This window comes from Bubalus bubalis, chromosome 13 (assembly GCF_019923935.1).
Source record: "Bubalus bubalis isolate 160015118507 breed Murrah chromosome 13, NDDB_SH_1, whole genome shotgun sequence".
NCBI lineage: Eukaryota > Metazoa > Chordata > Mammalia > Artiodactyla > Bovidae > Bubalus > Bubalus bubalis.
This window is the reverse complement of record NC_059169.1, coordinates 24,049,569-24,069,470: the sequence shown is the minus strand read 5'-3', so window position 1 is coordinate 24,069,470 and position 19,902 is coordinate 24,049,569. Positions and strand designations below refer to the sequence as shown.

General features: G+C 39.5%; 1 protein-coding gene across 2 annotated transcripts in view; it reads left to right on the top strand.

The window, feature by feature from the left end:
- GPC5 (glypican 5) overlaps positions 1–19,902 on the top strand; it is a 1,547,826-nt gene that overhangs the window by 12,436 nt on the left and 1,515,488 nt on the right. The window lies entirely within an intron of this gene.

Below are 19,902 nucleotides of genomic sequence, written 5' to 3'. Positions count from 1 at the left end.
AACTTTGTAAACTATAATATAATCCACAGTATTATAATTGTAATTCTTCAGCTCAGTTCAGTCGCTCAGTCATGTCCGACTCTTTGCGACCCCATGAATCGCAGCACGCCAGGTCCCCCTGTCCATCACCAACTCTCAGAGTTCACCCAAACTCATGTGCATCGAGTCTGTGATGCCATCCAGCCATCTCATCCTCTGTCGTCCCCTTTTCCTCCTGCCCCCAATCCCTCCCAGCATCAGGGTCTTTTCCAATGAGTCAATCAATGAGGTGGCCAAAGTATTGGAGTTTCAGCCTCAGCATTAATCCTTCCAATGAAATCCCAGGACTGGTCTCCTTTAGGATGGACTGGTTGGGTCTCCTTGCAGTCCAAGGGACTTGCAAGAGTCTTCTCCCTACACTTAAAAAATTCTTTATATGAGATCAGGGAGCAGGCAAAGCAGAAATTCTTTTTCTTCATGCTAATAAAATGCTGAACTTTCAGATAATTTTCTTCCATCCTTCACTCTCAAAGTATTGATCCTATACTCACAGAAACATAGTCTGTCTTTTCATTCTTTAGTTTAGTTAATAAATTAATTTATTATTTCTAGTTTAACTCTATGGTAGAATCTAATTTGTTTATTCATATTACATAGTGTAAAAACCAAAGACCGATCTTTTGTAAAATGATGTAACTGAAATTACTTCTATTAAGATCAAGAAGGAGGTGCTTTGCCTGGAAACATGCTGATTAAATGTGGTCAGGGAGAGGCTCTACAGCCTGTGATTGACATGGGGTCATTGCTATCGTTCAGTTGCTAAGTCCTGTCTGACCGTGAACCCATGGACTGCAGCATGCTAGGCTTTCCTGTCCTTCACTATCTCCCAGAGTTTACTCAAACTCATGTCGATTGAGTCGGTGATGCCACCCAACCATCTCATCCTCTGCCACCCCCTTCTCCTCCTGCCCTGGATCTTTAAAGCATCAGGGTCTTTTCTAATGAGCTGGCAGTTTGCATCAGGTAGCCAAAATATTGGAGCTTCAGCTTCAGCATCAGTCCTTCCAATGAATATTCAGGGTTGATTTCCTTTAGGAATGATAGTTTGATCTCCTCGCTGACCATGGGACTCTCAAGAGTCTTCTCCAGCACCACGGTTCAAATGCATCAGGGGAGTAGGAGTTCATTCTCTACTGCGTTTTGTCACGGGCTTGCATATTGTAGTGCTGCTGGGTGGTCTTTGTGTGTCTCCTGTGTGGGGGATGAGTACGTTTTTCCCATAGAAAAGATACAAAGGTGGAGCATGCTGGAAAGTCTCTGCTTGCTCCTTTAGAGAGACTTTTCACCTTGCTCTGTTCGTGGACAACATCAAAGGCATTCTGGCCTCTGCCAGGCCATGGGAAGCAGTGGCTAGAGAAGACTGGGCAAGTGGATTGTGGTGTGTTTCAGGTCTCAGCTGGTGAGGTCCCTGAAGCTTAAGTCCCTTTACCTAAGCACACAGCTCCCTTCAAGTGACCTCACAGCTCTTTGGAGTTGGCTAACTTGGATTGGCCAAAAAGTTTGTTCGGATTGGTAAGCTGCAGAACGAACTTTTTGGCCACCCTGGTACTTTGTCCTCTCATCCCCTCTGAGGCAGGAAAAACTTCTCTACAGTTATTAGCTAGAGTTTTGCAGTATCCCTTGAAGTTTTTCTATACCCTGCCCTTTATAACAAATTTATTAGATAATTCTGTTTGAGATACCAATTTATTTCCTTTCAAGATCCTTCCTGTGTGACAAAACTTTACATACATTAGATATTTAAATCCACAGCTTTCAAAGATCATTTGATTTGTAATTAAAATGTACAGAAACATAAATCTGATCTAGAGTTGATTTATAAATGCTTTTAGAAGTTCTAATCAATGGTGATCTCTTTATTCATATTCAGGTGTCTCGTGATCCTGTTTCAGTTAATTGTTTCTTACGCTCTCCTTTCCCTCACTCCTTTTATGAAGAACACTGCTGCTGCTGCTGCTGCTAAGTCGCTTCAGTTGTGTCCGACTCTGTGTGACCCCATAGACAGCAGCCCACCAGGCTCCCCCGTTCCTGGGATTCTCCAGGCAAGAACACTGGAGTGCGTTGCCATTTCCTTCTCCAATGCATGAAAGTGAAAAGTGAAAGTAAAGTCTCTCAGTCCTGCCAGACTCTTAGTGACCCCATGGACTGCAGCCTACCAGGCTCCTCCATCCATGGGATTTTCCAGGCAAGAGTACTGGAGTGGGGTGCCATCGCCTTCTCTGATGAAGAACACTAATGCTGGCTAAATCTTTAGGTTTCAGTTACAAATATAACTAAATAGATAACACCCCGAAATAAAACAGTAGTTTAATCCCCACTAAGTCCCGTAATTCAACCAACAACCAAATCTCATAGAATCTGTTGCACAGATGTTCCCATAATTTCTCTACCCACGACTGTTGCCACCACCGTGCTTTAAGCTTGTACCGTCTCATGGCTGGATCATTCAGTCAGCCTGCATCTACACTTGGTCCTTGCCAGTTCACTTCCCAATTGATTCTCTATGAAGGTAAATGTTATCTTTATTTCTCATGTTAAATCCTTCAATGATTTCCCATTGCCTTTCTCTTAAAGAAAAAAAAAAAGCAAAAACAACAAAAAAGTGATTCTGTTTTGATGTGTAACTTCTGTGTAATTAAGAAAATAAACATCTCAGTGAAATAAATGGGGGAAAACTTTATGACATCTCATCTGTAATACACAGCAACCAAAAGGTTAGCACACCTAATCACGAATGAGCTGTTACAAATTGGTTACAAAGACACTAATATGAAAAATGAACATAAAGAGGAAATTCAAATGATTAAATGACTAATACGTAGATGATTAAGTCATAACATAGGAAAAACAATTTCTTAGAAATATCACATTGTCAAAGATTGAAAATACTGATATGTAACATTCTTGTGATTGCATTAGTAGCAAATGTAGCACTCTCACCTACAAATACTGAAAAAGGAGATTGATGAGATTGTCTCTACATTCAGGGGGAATTTTGCATATATTACTCAAAATTTGAATTCTGTATACCTTTTGCCTATCAATTCCAATTTATAGGAAAGTGTTCTAACAAAGTAATTGGACAAATTAAAACATATACAGATACGTATAATAAGCTGGTTTATTGTGCTGAAAATCCACAGCTAATTAGTGCCTATTAAATGATAAATTATAAATAATCATGTGAACATTAAACCCAGACAGGTAAAGCTATGTATCTAAAGAAGAACAAGTGATTTATGGCCCTATTGTTAGGAAAAAGCAAATTTTGCCCTGACTTAAAAAAAAAATAGAAGGAACCTATTTGCATATCAATTTATGTACAAACATACCCTAAACAATATGCAAAAAATACCATTAATAGTAAATAACATTGGAAGGTAGGGTTAGGATGAGAAAAGTTTAGAAGTAAGAATGTACTTTGCAAATTTCTGTGTCCTTTAAATTCTTGAAAGAGATTTTTTTTCAGTGATACAGATTTTTAATTTACCCCATGGTTAGTAATATTTATGAATGTATGTGACTCACATTTATGGGAACGTTGAGATGAAGCTTTGCAATTCCACGATCTGAGTATCTCTGTATAATAATGACTTCAGGGTTCCTGGGTTCAGCCAATGACAGCAATGAAAACAGGTGGGCCCATTGCTTTCCATCTTAATGATCTTGATTTCTTTAGTATAGCTTATCATACCCTTCATGATCTGGCTTCTTCTTCTTTAGCTTCATATGCTGTTTTTTCTCTCCATTTGGAAAGGTTGGTTTTTGATCCTGAGCTACCATAAGTAATGTTGTTCCTCATCAGTTATTTCTGGAAGTACTGAGGTGGTCTAAATTAACTTCAGAGCCAGAAATTGTTTCTGAAGTTATCTCTGAATCAGGGTACTTGGTTATGGCCATGATTTTAAAGGCAAATAGAAACAACATTTCTCTTGACAGTCAGTTGGTTTATTGGTCCAGTTCGTCTTCATTGGCAGTAATTTCCCATACCACTGAAAGGTGATATTTCTAAATGATAGAACCCGAGAACATTCCCTTCTAAATTAATTCAAATGTTCAGATTCAAGTGGCAGAAGCCCAACCGAAGCTGTCTGAAATTAAAAAAGGAATGCATTGGAAGTATTAGTATATTGAGGCATCTTAATGGACAGTGAAGACAAAGGAAGAGCAAGGATTCACATGAGCTAAAGAAATGAAAATTGAGACGAGAATGTTTACAATGTCTTAATCTTTGAGGTTACAGGCTTTTTTCCTGTTGTAAAGCAGCCGTGTTCATATAGTAGAATATATGGCTGCCATATCTCCCAAAGGAGAGAAACTGCCCAACTCTTTTTGGTATCTACCCTTTTATTGGTTGTGAATCGAAAGAAGCCAGAGTCAAGCGCATTGAACATCCTATGACTATCTCAAAGGGTAAGAGTTTATGAGTTCCGAAAAAGGTTAGTGTGAGACTTAGGAGGACCAGTGAGTTTGCTTTTGGTCAAGGTATTTGGAGGGCCTCTACACATTTTGCCAGCTGAGTCTTACATTGCTATTAGTGCATTCGACCAAACCAGAAAATTGAGAGTGGTAAGCACAGTGAAAGCATAAAACTGGCAAAACTTTGCAGACTTGTTGAAGTGCCTGGCCAGTAAAATGGGTTACTGGGTCACTGTGAGCTTCCCAGGTGGCTCAGTCGTAAAGAATCCTCCTGCCAGTGCAGAGGATGCAAGAGAAGAGGGTTTGATCCTTGGGTTGGGAAGATCCCCTGGACAAGGAAATGGCAACCCACTCCAGTATTCTTGCTGGGGAAATCCCATTGACAGAGGAGCCTAGTGAACTACAGTCCATGGGGGCAGCAAAAGAGTTAGACATGACTAAGCTTCTAAAAATTGAAGTTCAAGAGGCGTTCTCCAGGTAGGGGTAATCTTTTCCAAAAAGACTTTAACCACAGAAGAGGTAGTAACCTGTCTGCAAGGATTAGTGTGAGAACTGTTCAGTCCAATGATAGAACATACAGACCATGACTGAAATATGTTTTTATCCATTGGTGGGAAGGAGTTGTATGGAACCCATTTGTCAGACCTCGGATGGTCCATTAGCTTGTTTAAAATGTCTGGAGCAGTGCTAACAGGCTTCCTGGGTTGTACTTGAGACAAGTGGTACAAATAAAATAAGTACTTTTGTGGCCTTATTAATGTTTTCCCACCAAAATTGATTCATGAAAGCTATCATTTTATCAGTAGAGCAATGGTTTAATGCATATATAGTGGTGAGAGTGAATTTTAGAGTCTTTGGTAAGATTGGGTTGTTATTTCATCCAAACCAGAGCTTTCTCTTTTAATCAAACCAAAAATTGTTGAATTTTCAATCTTGTTTTTTAATTTCCACCTGTGGACAATTGTTGGGCTTCTCTAGTCAGTTTTTCTAATTATAATTTGGGGAACTATCATGTTGGACCATGACAAAGGTTTGGCTGCCAGTGGTCCCTTTGAGGGCATCATTCCTTGAGGAAATATCAACAAGTTGATTTCTCTTAGGTTTCCGAGAGTCAGGTAAAAATAAGGCATCTAATAATTTCTAATAGGGCCCAATCTGGAGAAATGTTTCCCCAAGCCAATTAGGAGGCAGTATTGGGAGGAGCCTCCATAGCTCCTCAGAGACCATAGCTGAAAATTGGGAGGATGTTGGAGAGCTGGCTAGAGAGATGAAGGTGCCTAAAATGCTTACATTTTTAACAGGCTGTTTGCCAATGTCCTGGCTTTTTGCAAATAATAGGAGAAACTGGGAGGGTTTTGGTTCTGTTTAAGAGCCTTCATTTACTGGAGTTGAAGATTAAGAATTCTGGTGGTCTTCCTTTGAGGTGACTCATTTAGATTGTGAGAGAGCTGGTTCACCAAATTAACTTGATCTGAAATGGACATAGTTTTCCATTCCATCCTGGTCCTGGTCACTCCAATGGAAAGGTCTTGGTTTGGCCCATTAATAGAGTTTAAAGCTACCTGGGTGAAATCAACATATGAAGGAAAACCAGAATTTTTTTTTTTAAAAAACAATCTTTAAGTCAATCATAATGTTAATTAACAGGTTCGTCAGATCTCTGTGTGCAGACTGACTTTTGCTCTAGTCCAGTAGTGTTTGGAAAAGCCCAAGGAATTTCTCTCTGAGGTTGCCTTCTGATTGCTTGAGTCTGATAATGTAATAAGTTAGGGGACTGATCTGGTTGTAATTCTAGAGACCTTTCAGGATTTTGCTAATTGGTGTTTTTCATGCAGCGCTGGTCCTGGTCTTCATCAACAAACATATGAACTAGTTATTATAACCAGGTTGATAAGCTTGAATGACTGCATTAAATGTCTTAGTAAATCTGTGAGGATCATTGGTCACTTTGGGAAGATCAATTGTGGCTTGCAGTTCAGCTTTTCTTCTTAAAGAGATAAGAGAGAGAGTCAGGGCATGAGAACTCCCTTTTCTGGCATCCTGACCCTGTTTAATTGGTTTCTAATTGTTGTTTTCACAAATAACATGCTGGCTTGTTAACCTGCAAATAGGAAAAACTACCAGGCCCTTCACACAGCTGTGCAACTTCACCTGGCATGTGGCATACATCGATTGCCCTGGTGTTTCATTTCAGCCACACCTCAGTGCTTTATTCCCCGCAATGGACCATATGTTTTCATCCATCTTGCCTTTTGTCACCTCTCTGTGGAATATCATTTCCCCTGCTTCTCTGCCTCCAATCTTATCTGACCAATCAGAGTTCAAATTTGTTTTGCTACTCATCAGTGTTGTAGACTTAGACAAATTTAAGTATAATAAGTTCAATTTTTCATTTATTAAATGGGAATATTTTACTTTTTAAAAAACTTTTTATTTTGTTTGGGGATATAGCTGGCTTACAATGTTGTGCTAGCTTCAGGTGAACAGTACAGGGACTCAGTCATACATATACGTGCATCCATTCTCCCCCAAACTCCCCTCCCATCCAGGCTGCCACGTACATTGAGCACAATTTCATGTGCTGCACAGTAGGCCCTTATTGGTTATTCATTTTAGATATAGCAGTCTATACATGTCTATCCCAAGCTCCGTAACTATCTCTTTTTCCTGTCCTTCCCCCACCCCCCTGCAACCATAATTTCATTCTCTAAGTCTGTGAGTGTCTTTCTTAAACAGGAATACTTTCCACTTGTATTTTTTTTTTTTTGGTAAGAATACTGTAAGGCATCTATTAAAAATTATTCAAGATAAAGCTCCAAATCTCCTCTGACCCTCCTGTCTTATCTCTCCAAGAAGAGAAAATAATTTTTTCCTCTGTGCTCCCATAGAACCTGGTACGTACTTCTGTCATAGCACTTTGTCACATTAATTAAATTTTTTGCAAATGTGTCTCCCCCTGGATTGAGCCCTGTGGGGATAAAACTGCATTCTCTCCTTCTTGGTATCCTTAATAACTATCACAGTATCTTGTACAGAACAGGTGTTTAATCAATATTTGATGAATTAATTTGATTTATTAATCAAAATAAAGAACAGGAAATTACTCTGCAATTTAGCACAGGTGGAAGGAAGACTTAGCATCTCTTGACTAGTCCCCTAAGAAGGGGGTTTCAGAGCCCATTTACACTGTAGGGTTGCCCACTCACACTCTCTACTCAGAAGCTTACACATTTATCAGCCTTGAAGATACCATTTTTAGAGTGATGGTTAACTGACCTCAAAAGGAATAGCCAGCAAAACCCAACCTCCGTCTGTTGCATATTATTTCTGTCAGCTGATTCATTAGTGTTCCTAGAAAGTTTCATTAGCTTGGGAGCAACATTGCATCTTGAACATGTTTCTTCAAGAGTCCCAAAACATGTCAGGATATGAAAGCTCTGGGAATTACTACACTTGCTGCTGCTGCTGCTAAGTCGCTTCAGTTGTGTTTGACTCTGCAACCCCAGAGACGGCAACCCACCAGGCTCTGCCGTCCCTGGGGTTCTCCAGGCAAGGACACTGGAGTGGGTTGCCATTTCCTTCTCCAATGCATGAAAGTGAAGTCGCTCAGTTGTGTCTCACTCTTAGCAACCCCATGGACTGCAGCCTTCCAGGCTCCTCCGTCAATGGAATTTTCCAGGCAAGAATACTGGAATGGGGTGCCATGGCCTTCTCCTTACTACACTTGAGAGAATCTATTTATTTGATTTCTAAGAAAAAAATTTATTTGCATAGGGGAAGGAGTGTTTTTTTTATCACTCTCACTTTTTACCAGATGGTCAATGCCGAAATCCGATTTATTATATTCTTTGCAGCCAAAGATGAAGAAGCTCTATACAGTCAGCAAAAAACAAGACTGGGAGCTGACTGTGGCTCAAATCATGAATTCCTTCTTGCCAAATTCAGACTTAAACTGAAGAAATTAGGGAAAACCACTAGACCATTCAGGTATGACCTAAATCAAATCCCTTACGATTATACAGTGGAAGTGACAAATAGATTAACGGGATTAGATCTGATAGACAGAGTACCTGAAGAACTATGGATGGAGGTTTGTGACATTGTACAGGAGGCAGGGATCAAGGCCATCCCCAAGAAAAGAAGTGCAAGAAGGCAAAATGGTTGTCTGAAGAGGCCTTACAAATAGCTGTGAAAAGAAAAGAAATGAAAGGCAAAGGAGACAAGGCAAGATATACCCATTTGAATGTAGAGTTCCAAAGAATAGCAAGGAGAGATAAGAAAGCCTTCCTCAGTGATCAATGCAAAGAAATAAGAGGAAAACAGTAGAATGGGAAAGACTTGAGATTTCTTCAAGAAAATTAGAGATACCAAGGGAACATTTCATGCAAAGATGGGCTCGATAAAGGACAGAAATGGTATGGATCTAACAGAAGCAGAAGATATAAAGAAGAGGCATCAAGAATACACAGAAGAACTATACAAAAAAGATCTTCATGACCCACATAATCATGATGGTGTGATCACTCACCTAGAGCCAGACATCCTGGAATGGGAAGTCAAGTGAGCCTTAAGAAGCATCACTATGAACAAAGCTAGTGGAGGTGATGGAATTCCAGTTGAGCTATTTCAAATCCTGAAAGATGATGCTGTGAAAGTGCTGCACTCAGTATGCTAGCAAATTTGGAAAACTCAGCAGTGGCCGCAGGACTGGAAAAGGTCAGTTTTTATTCCAATCCCAAAGAAAGACAGTGCCAAAGAATGCTCAAACTATCGCACAATTGCACTCATGTCACACACTAGCAAACTAATGCTCAAAATTCTCCAAGCCAGGCTTCAACAGTATGTGAACTGTGAACATCCAGATGTTCAAGCTGGGTTTAGAAAAGGCAGAGGAACCAGAGGTCAAATTGCCAACATCTGCTGGATCATTGAAAAAGCAAGCAAGTTCCAGAAAAACATATATTTCTGCTTTATTAACTATGCCAAAGCCTTTGACTGTGTGAATCACAACAAACTGTGGAAAATTCTGAAAGAGATGGGAATACCAGACCACCTGACCTGCCTCCTGAGAAATCTGTATGCAGGTCAGGAAGCAACTGTTAGAACTGAACATGAAACAACAGACTGGTTCCAGATCGGAAAAGGAGTATGTCAAGGCTGTATATTGTCACCCTGCTTATTTAACTTATATGCAGAGCACATCTTGAGAAATGTTGGGCTGGATGAAACATGAACTGGAATCAAGATTGCTGGGAGAAATATCAATCACCTCAGATATGCAGATGACACCACCCTTATGGCAAAAGTGAAGACGAACTAAACGCTGAGCTGGAAGAAGCACAAGCTGGAATCAAGATTGTCAGGAGAAATATCAATAACCTCAGATACGCAGATGACACCATCCTTACAGCAGAAAGTGAAGAGGAACTAAAAAGCCTCTTGATGAAAGTGAAAGAGGAGAGTGAAAAAGTTGGCTTAAAGCTCAACATTCAGAAAACTAAGATCATGCATCTGGTCCCATCATTTCATGGCAAATAGGTGGGAAACAATGGAAACAGTGTCAGACTTTTTTTTTTTTTTTGGCTCCAAAATCACTGCAGATGATGATTGCAGTCATAAAATTAAGAGACACTTGCTTCTTAGAAAAAAAGTTATGACCAACCTAGACAGCATATTAAAAAGCAGAGACATTACTTTGCCAACAAACGTCCATCTAGTCAAAGCTATGGTTTTTCCAGTAGTCATGTATGGATGTGAGAGTTGGATTATAAAGAGAGCTGAGTGCCAAAGAATTGATGCTTTTGAACTGTGGTGTTGGAGAAGACTCTTGAGAGTTCCTTGGACTGCAAGGAGATCCAACCAGTCCATCGTAAAGGAAATCAGTCCCGAATATTCATTGGAATGATGCTGAAGCTGAAACACCAGTACTTTGGCCACCTGATGCGAAGAACTGACTCATTGGAAAAGACCCTAATGCTGGGAAAGATTGAAGGCAGGAGGAGAAGCAGATGACAGAGGATGAGATGGTTGGATGACATCACCAGCTTAGTGGACACGAGTTTGAGCAGGCTCTGGGAGTTGGTGATCGACAGAGAAGCCTGGCATGCTGAAGTCTGTGGGGTCACAAAGAGTAAGATGCGACTGAGCAACTGAACTGAATGGAACTGAACACTTTTTACCATTCTTCTGGGACATTTTTAACTCAATACCAGTTAGGGAAGCTCTTCATGAAAAAAGGGATGGAGCAGATGGAGAGACTTAGAAGGCAGAATTGTTAGAGAATTTGAGTGGAAGGATGAGTCTTGTACGATTTAAAAGGTTTTAAAAAATATATTTATTTTTGACTGTGTAGTCTGTAGGCGCGTGGGTGTCAGTAGTTGTGATGCACAGGTTTGGTTGCTCTGCGACATGTGGTATATTCCCGAAGTAGAGATCGAACCCATTTCCCCTGCATTGGCAGGTGAACTCTTAACCACTGGAGCACCATGGAGGTTCTTGATTTTCAGTTTTTAAAGTAACTTTCAGAGTAGAAGACAGTCTGGAGGGAAGAAGTTACATTTAATTTTTTGCAAATATACAAAACATAGGGAAACACTCTTTCCCTATGCAAATAAATTTTTTTCTTCATAATCAGATAAATAGATTCTCTCAAGTGTAGTACCTCCCAGAGCTTTAATATCATGACATATGTTGTTTGACTCTTAAAGAAACATGTTCAGGATGCAGTGTAACCTCCATGTCAGTACACAGGTTACTCTGATATATCTTGGTGATAATGTTCTATAGACAGTTGGAAGTATGAGTCCAAATACACTTGAGAGAAAGTTGATAATGATGTGGAGATCATTAGTTATGTGGGTGAATTCCTGGGAGTAGAAGGTCATTTGGGGACAGAACTTAGAGGTGGAACATGGATCAACACAAATAATTAAGGGCTAGGAGAAAGCAGATAATCTAGTGATGTTCTGGAAATCAAAGAAAGAAAGGGTTTTGAGAACTGGGGTTAAATATGGTCAGATTCCACAAAGAGGTCAGGCGTGATTAGAAATGTGTATGTGTCTCTTGGACTTGACAACATGGAGTCCACCAGTTACCTGGGTGTATGCATTCACCAAGGGTCAGGTCAGACTTGAGAGTGCAAGGCTGGCATGAGAATGAGGTGAACACCATCGATGCAGACCACTCTTTCAAGAAGCTAAATTCTTCAGATAAGAAGAGAAAAAGCTAGAGTGTAGTTGGTAGTTTTTGTGTGTATGTGTTGCAAAGTACACTCTTTATGAACCTGTCTACTGGTTAAGAAAGTGATGGAATGAGCACAGAAGAGGTGACAGAGAGGCAACTGTCAGTTAGTGAAGGCCTTTTGGCTGTGTTAAGGATTTTCGACTTTATCCCAAGAGCAATAGATCGCCACAGGAAATCTTTTCTCATAAGTGCCAGGATCAGATTTGCAATTTAAAAAGACTTTTCTTGTTGGTAGGATATCCATTTAAAGCTTCTTTTCTAGGTTTAAGATTAGAGAAGGGGTGGTACAGATGGAAAGAAGTAAACTTAAATTATTTAAGAGGTAGAGTCAATATGATTTTGATTCCTTCTACTTACCTTGCAATGGGAACCTATTAAGGTGCTCCCTGTATACTTTAAAAATTGTACATCCAACTGAAATCAGTCCTTAAAGCAAGAGGAACATATTGACCTTGAATTCATGGCTGTTTGAGTAACCTTAATTACACTGCATGTTGTGTCTGGCTGTTGAGATGACATATGCTTCTCACAGGCCCCTTCTAACTATCTATTTGTGAGTGAGTTATAAAACTTCTAGAGGAGCTTATAGTTTGAGCCAAAAGGAGTCAAGCCATTCAGTGTCTTAAGTGTTTTCAATTAGCCATAGATCTCTACTTGTATTGTATCTTTTCCAATATTAGTTTAAATCAATGCACAGAGGTTTATATAATCTGAAAGTAATCATGGGAAAAGCAATGTGAATCTAAGTATAGAAATGATATAAAAAATAAGAGAAGGAAAATAATATGAAATCAAGTATAAGATTAAGGCTTGAAATAGTGTACTTTTAAAGTAGAATAAGGCATCAGTGCTTGTGAGTTGACCTGAAAATTTTGGCTCTGAGTTTCCTGTTAGGCACTAAAGAATAAAGCAATTAATTAAATGAGTCAGAGCAGTTATGAGAAAGGAGGAACAAGTAATGAGTAAATTTTCTATGGGTCCCTTCAGAATAGATTATGTGATGATCTAAACAATTTAAGCCAGTAGATGAGATTTTTTTTTTAATATCTGATAGAAGAAATACATGTGGAATGTTAGGATAGTGGTCTTCCTGGCCAGGAAGAAACAGTGCAGAGACTTTTTTCTTGTAGTGAGAATCATCGTGATGCCTGACAATAAGGTGTTAGATTGAAATTAAATATGTTGTTAGAAGAGAGGAAATGATCAGATCAAAATTTTAAAGATGCTAATAGATCCTTCTGATAAATATTACCTATGAAATGCTTTTAGCAGAATATACCAAGCCTGTCTTGGCTGCTTATGGTAAACATATCTCATACTTACTTATGAATTTATGCAGTGCAGGCCATAGGAAAATGTCACTGTTAGTCATGTAATTATCAGAGTATAAAATGGAGATAAGACAAAAAAGGTGAAAGTGTTGGTTGCTCAGTCATGTCCAACTCTTTGCAACCCTATAGACTGTAGCCCTCCAGTTTCCTCTGTCCATTGGATTTTCCAGGCAAGAATACTGGAGTGGGTTGCCCTTTCCTACTCTAGGCGATCTTCCCAACTCATAGGCTGAACTTGGGTCTCCTGCATTACAGGCAGATTCTTTATCATCTGAGCCACCAGGGAAGCCCAAAATGGAGATAATTCATGAACAAATAGAATTATCTTTTCTTGTTTGATCAACTGCTTCGTAAACTTTTGTGTTCCCTTTGGGCCCGAGTTTATCCTAATGTGATGGGAGCTTCATTGATGTCTGTGTCTCACAATTTCTGGTATCCTTAGAACTATTAGTAAGGCTTGTGATTCTGTGAGTCACTGGTTCTGGGGGTTGAATTTGATCATCCAGCTCTTTTTGTTATCCCACTTTCTAGCCTAGTGAACGTTCAGATTTGTGGGTTTCCTTTGTAAGTCTTAAAAATTTTCAGCATTTTATGCATTAAAATTTTATTTTATCAATCATAAATCAGTGCAATACTGTAAAGCAATTATTCTTCAATTAAAAATTGATAAATGAAAAAAAATTATTTGGTCAGGGAAATAATAATATAAACATTTTCAATAATCAAAGATAGGTGTCCATCTTACATTTGACGAGAACATCGCTGTAATCCTAATGGAATAACTTACCTCCCCTGTACATCTCTTTGAGAAATTAAGGGACTCTTGTCTTTCTGCATGTTAAGCTGTTTCTTTTTCTCTTTTATTTGCCTGTCTCCAGTGCCAAAAGCATGATTACCCATTTCTATGATGTCTTCCTTTCTATTATTTTTTTCTGTCTAGCTTTTGATGTTTTGTGAAATAACTCCTTAAGGTATTCATTTAATAAAATAGTTTCTCCTTCCCCAAATAATGTATAAGTAAATTTATGATGCATCTTCTAGTGTCTTAAAATGGAGAAAATGCAAGGGTTGATCTTGGAATGCAACTCATGCTTTCACTCTGCCAGGCATCATTATGATTCTATCATAAGCTCATTCCTACCAGTGATTCCAAATTAACATCACCTCCCATAATCATCTAGGGCGTGAACAAGCATTTTAGAATCATCCACCTTTTCCTCTGAGCTTGTATTCAAAGAATCTGCTACTTTATTTCCTTGTGTATTCTCAAAGGTCATAAGTTATTTTGGGATGTGATAGTTATTTTTCACAGTTGGGTGCTGTGTAGCATGCCTCTTCAGAAATTCTGTTCTAATGAAAAAAAAAAAAAAAAAAAGGAAGAAGCAGCACATAAAGAAAGATCTCAACTTTTTAAGAGAGAAACTTTTAAAGGGAGAATTATTTTTAAGGTAGAGTTATTTTTTAATGTATTGTTACTTGTTTCTAGGCACACAGGAAAGTCCTGGTGATTGGGTTGGGACAGTTTGAGTGTGTCACTGTCTACCCTAAAGCACTCTGCCTGCCCACCCATGATTTATAAGTCTGGCTTATTTGGCTTTTCCACTGCCATGTATTGATATTTTACAGTTCCTAAGATTTTTCTATATAATATGGATCAGTTCATTCTGTCTTGCTACCCTCTTCCCTAGAGTATTAGCTTGAGTACTTTGGTTGCAAGAAACACAGACTAATTTGGTCTAATTCCCTGGTAACTCAGTTGATAAAGAATCTGCCTGCAGTGCAGGAGACCAGGATTCGATCCCTGGGTCGGGAATATCCCCTGTAGAAGGAAATGGCAACCCATTCCAGTATTCTTGCCTAGAAAATCCCATGGGCAGAAGAGCTTGGTGGGCTGCAGTCCATGGGGTTGCAAGAGTCAGACATAGTGACTAAACCACCAATACAAAAATAATTTATTATAAGGGTTTAGCTGTATCTAATGAAGCCCCAAGATAGAGGAAATAACTTGGTCCAGAAAAGGTCTACCGTAGGAAGTCCCCTTCATTTCTCTACTGTGCACACTCTGCTTTTTTGTCTCCATGGTGAAATAGCATGGGTGCCTCACTCCTAAATTATACATAAAACAGTCTGATGGGAAACAGACTAGACTTTTTCTGTGTTTCAATGCAGAATTCTCAGATGAAACAGTCCAGTTGCTTCTGTTTCAATCACTTATTTGCTGTCAGTTCAACAAACTCTAATCAGATTTGAGGTCACCTGACACGCCTGAGGCTGGCCGGGGCCTCTCCCGTGGAGGTGTGGAGAGAGCAGTTCTCAGAGGAAAGGGGGGGTATAAGTCAGGGCTGATTCCCACAGGAATTGTGGCAGATAATTCATTTTGGTCTGTGTGTATATGTTAGTCATTTGGTCACATCCAACTCTGAGACCCCAAGGAGGGTAGCCCTCCAGGTTCCCCTGTCCATGAAATTCTCCAGGTAAGAATACTGCAATGGGTTGCCATTCCCTTCTCCAGGGGATCTTCCCAAACCAGGGATCAAACCCAGGTCTCCCACGTTGTAGGCAGATTCTTTACCAACTGAGCCACCAGGGAAGTCAAATAAAGCTATCCGAATTTCAGTTGTGTCTGACTCCTTGTGATTCCATGGACTGTAGCCCAGCAGGCTCCTCTGTGCATGGGATTCTCCAGGCAAAAATACTGGAGTGGGTAGCCATTCCCTTCTCCAGGGGATCTTCCCAACCCAGGACACCTGCATTGCAGGCACATTCTTTATTGTCTGAGTCACTGGGGGAAGAGATTTTTGGTCTGGGCTCCATTTATTGTTGGGAACTTCATCTCCTTCCCCATCACTAATCCCACCAATAACAAGGTCTCAAGTCTGTATACATCCATGCATGCAAATACATCCTTGAAAATGGAGAAGTAGTGCTGTTTCCGGTACCAAATAGTTGAGAATCTCAGCTTCAGTCTGGCTTTGGGTAGCTGTGATGCAAAGGCTTGGTTTCGCTTAGAGAAACTGTGGATTATTGGCTGTAGAATAATTTGGGGCTCATTAAAACTGAGGGGATGAGATAGCAATTGATTTTTTTCATCCTTCAAGGAGCAGGCTGTACTGCTGCTGTTTCTCAATAAATATTTGTATTAGTTCAAATACAAATATCTTTGTATTTGTATAACAAATACAAAAAGTTTAGCCTTTTTGTCTGCTGAGGTAGTTAACATGTCACAGAATTTCGACTCCAAGTTCATGACTTCAGGTTTGAGAGAACATTCCATTTAGCAGTTTCTCTCTGCTTCAGGAAATGCTTTCATGTTAGAGTTGCTTTGTTATGGGTTATAAAAGTAAGGGCTTAAATATGTAATTTTCTGAGAACATTCATCAACCATGACTGGAAAAACAACCAAGTACATTATACATTGAAGGATCAATGATGCCATTTATATATATGAGGGACAGCATTACCGTTCTACCAGTGGTCATTATGTTGACCATATTTGTTTAACTTTGTGGATTGGCAAATGCTGCTTTTTTAAAAATTGAATCCAGAACCATAAAAAAGCCCTTAATAACTGAAATACTTAATACTGTTCTGAAAAAAATTTTATTTCAAAGAATAATATCAATATAGCCTTTATGAGGACATTGCCTATATTCCATAAAAGAAAAATGATGAATCTGTAAATTACAGCAATGCATTATTGAGGAATATTTGTAGAAATGTAAATATGATCATCATAAATACTATTTCAAAAGGTTTATTGAACCAGTTTTTAATGTCTTCAGCAATATGTTCATCCTGGATCTATATTTAAAACCCTGTCATTAATTTTAAGTCATGAAAGTGCTTTCATAGGCTTCTTCCAAAATATTTATGTGCAAGTAGGAGAAAGGAAGGGCTTCCCTGGTAGCTCAGACAGTAAAGAGTCCGTCTGCAATGTCAGAGACCTGGGTTTGACCCCTGGGTCAGGAAGATCCCCTGAAAAAGGGAATGGCAACCCACTCCAGTATTCTTGCCTGAGGAATCCCATGGACAGAGGAGCCTGGTGGGCTATAGCCCATGGGTACTCAGAGTTGGACATGACTGAGCGACTAATACACAACACACAAGGGAGAAGGGGAAGGAGACCAGTACTTTCCTGAAGAACTTTTGTTACAGGTACTGCGCTAGTTACATACAATACACTGGGAGACAAGACGAAGGTGGTCCTTATCCTATTGGAGCTTTCAGTCTTGGGAGAGAAGCAAATTGAATGGAATCAATAAACTACACAAAGCAGATGTTCAGGAAAGCACCAGGATTCAGGGTGACATCAGAAACTATTAGGCAGCCCTCTGGTCAGGGTTGGCCAATGTCAGAAAGGAATGAACTTTAAAAGTGTTAAACAGGTTTTACACAACAGCATTCAGTGAGTTGGCATGACCTTATAATGAATAGGATCCCAAATGCAGCATGATTGTGCATGTAATTGCTATCTAGAGTCAAGAGAACAACCAACATGGTAGCCCAGATGATTGCAGATCTTTGAAAACTACAGCCTTCTTGAATGTGGCTGCTCCTTCCAACACAGCTGATTTCTCCCTTGTTAAAATTCTTCTAGGACACCATACTGTTTTCCTCTGCCTCTTCTGTCATCTTTATCCTTCTACCTCATTGACGGCTCTTTCTCAGGCTTTTGGAAAGGTCTCCTCTTCTGCTCCAGTTCATACTGCATGCCTTTGTCCTGGCTGGTGGTTCTCACCAAGAGGAAGGTGTGCCCCAGGGGGACATTGTGAAGCCACGTGTGGCTTCTAGTGGGTTGAGTTCAGCTGTGACTGCCCTGATCTCTATCTTCTAGTTTTGCAGTCCACAAAGACCATGAGTTTTCTATTGGAATTTTGGTCAGCTTATGTATGTGGGCTGCCCACAGGCTTAAAGCCAGAGGGATGAAAAATTAACCTCATGCTGTTCCCTTCCTCCAACTATTGACTCCTGTCTAGAATCCTTCTTTCATTCACTCTCTAGGGCTCTCAGGTTGTTAACTATTGTATTTTGCTCAGTTCATGGTGGCTCTCTGAGGCTAGCACTGCCCTATGACAAGTGGAATCCTTCTGGTTATTTCTTGGACATACAAATTGTATTTCCACTTTAGAGCAGAGGACTGGAACAGCCACTAAATGGGTGTTATCAGACCCTGCATTTAGCGTCCGGTCCTTTGATGTTCTGGTGGTGGTTTAGTCGCTAAGTTGTGTCTGACTCTTGTGACCCCATGAACTATAGCCCGCAAGGCTCCTCTGTCTGTGGGATTTTCCAGGCAAGAATACTGGGGTGGGTTGCCATTTCCTTCTCCAGGGGATCTTCCCAACTCATGGATCTAACCCGTGTCAGCTGTGTTGCAGACAGGTTTTTACTAATTGAGCCACCTTCAGAAATAAACCATAAAAGAAAGTGGAGTGGTTTGGCCTGCCATAACCCTTGAAAATATTATTACTGTTGTATTGGCTAGATTTCGTGATCAGGTAGGTAACAAAAGAACCTGTGGTACACCAGCCTTCACTCTGAGCTGGAAAATAACTCTGGCATCTGCAAACCTTGCCTGCTTGCATAATTAAATTCAGTTTCAGCAGAAGTGAGAAAGCTTTGCTCTCCTGGAGGCCTCAGCAAATCTCTCTTTGCATTTCTTTCTTGTGACTGGCTGACTATTTCTGAATCAATCATTGTGCTGACAGGATAGAATGCTGTGTTTTCATCCTTTTGTGTGTATCAGTTTCATCTGAATAACATACATGTAAGTGAGGAAGAGACAGCGCTTCAAAAGAAATTTCAGGAGAAGAAACAGATGCTAGGCAGCTCTCAGCAAATCCAGTGACATTGCCATGATTCTTGCTAGATACATGGACTTAAGCACTTTTTATTTTACCTGGATGAAGGAATACATTTGACTCAGTCAAAATCTTTTCACCCTGATAACATTTACAAATTATCAGTTTCACAATGTATGGTAAAAAGATACTCTCAGAAAAGACAAAAAAGAGAAAATTTACCAGTATCACCTTACTATTCTGAATTCCAAGGCCCTGTTTTCATTTGGTGAGAATTTGGTATTTTATGACATGTAACATCCATTCTGGTGAGCCTAAAATATATCTTGACACCAAGGCCCTTTCCTATGTCAGCTATCAACAAAGTTGATATGTGTTACAAATATAAAATTCCTGTAAGTTGACTAGGGGAGAAATACATGTTTAAAATAAAAAGAAAATGTATATTATCAACCAGTAGTACTATTTTAAGTTTTTTTTTTTTTTTTTTAAAGAAAGCATGGATACAGAAAACCCTTGGATTTAAGCTTATTTTATTTCTTGTACTCCATTGAAATTATTATTAAGGATGCTTAAATTGTACTGTGTTTGGTCAGCAAAAACGTTTTGAAGTTAACTTTTTTTTCAGTTTACTATTTTTTTATTGAAGCGTAGCTGATTTGCAATGTTATGTTGATTTCTGCTGTACAACAAAGTGATTCAGTTATATACACACACAAATCTTTTAAAAATATTCTTTTCCATTATGGTTTATCATAGGATACTGAATATGGTTCTCTGCGCTATACGGTAGGACCTTGTTGTCTGTCCATGGTCTACATTAAAGCTTATTTCTAAGCTAATTCTGTCCCTCCCCCAACCCCAACCCCCTTTGGCACCCACCGGCCTGTTCTCTACATCCATGATTCTGTTTCATAAATAAGTTCATTTGTATCACATTTTTGATTCTACATATAAGTGATCTCATACAGTATTTGTCTTTCTCTTTCTGACTTACTTCACTTAGTATGATACTTGAAGTTAACTTCTGTTGTGGGCTAAATTGTGCTCCCCTAAATTCCTAAGTTGAAACT